An 820-nucleotide genomic window follows, 5' to 3' on the forward strand; every position below is an offset into this window, starting at 1 on the left:
AGGACACTACAGGTAGTCCTTAATTTATGACCACAATTGAGCCCAACATTTCTGTTGCTAAGCAAGACAGTTAAATTAGTCTTGCCCCCATTTGACCACCTTTCTTGACATAGCTAAGTGATTCACTGCAGTTGTTAAGTTAGTAACAGTATTAAGTGAAACTGGCTTTTTCATTGACTTTGCTTGTCAGGTCATAAAAGTTGATCCCATGACTTAGGGACAACTGCAACAGTCATATGTCAGAAGGGTTACTGAATTTGTTTGTAATGAAAATTGGAAGTCATTTCTTTATATTATTTCTTTTAATTGTGTTCTTTTTTCTCTCTTATTTTTTCTTGCACTTTTTATTCTTATTCTTTTTTCTTTTAAGTCTAGCTTGTATTCATTTTTATTATGGAAATCAAAATCCTTAATAGAAATAATATGCAAAATAATAATAATAATAAGGAAGCAGAAAGAGCAGTTGCTTCTGTTCTACTTCAATGTTCTACTTCAATGACCACCAAAAAGGAAAACCTTACAACCAATTACATTCCTAGATAAGAATTAACAGAATCAAGAATCCTACATTTCAAATAAACATACAGGAACTGGGATGAAAAGTTTGCTCTGCACTGAAACAAATAGACAGGCTTCCCTTGAAATGTGTCCTACTAATGTGTCCGAAAATATGGGCCACTTGCTAATTTCTAAAGTGTAGAATCCATAAGAAAATTTTAATTTAAGGGAAATATTCTATTTCAAGATTTAGCCACCCAGTATGTATATGAAACAGGTGGCCCTATAAATGCAACCAACCAATCAACCAACCCTGAAGAAA

The sequence above is a fragment of the Thamnophis elegans genome, chromosome 8 (genome assembly GCF_009769535.1).
Source record: "Thamnophis elegans isolate rThaEle1 chromosome 8, rThaEle1.pri, whole genome shotgun sequence".
Lineage (NCBI taxonomy): Eukaryota > Metazoa > Chordata > Lepidosauria > Squamata > Colubridae > Thamnophis > Thamnophis elegans.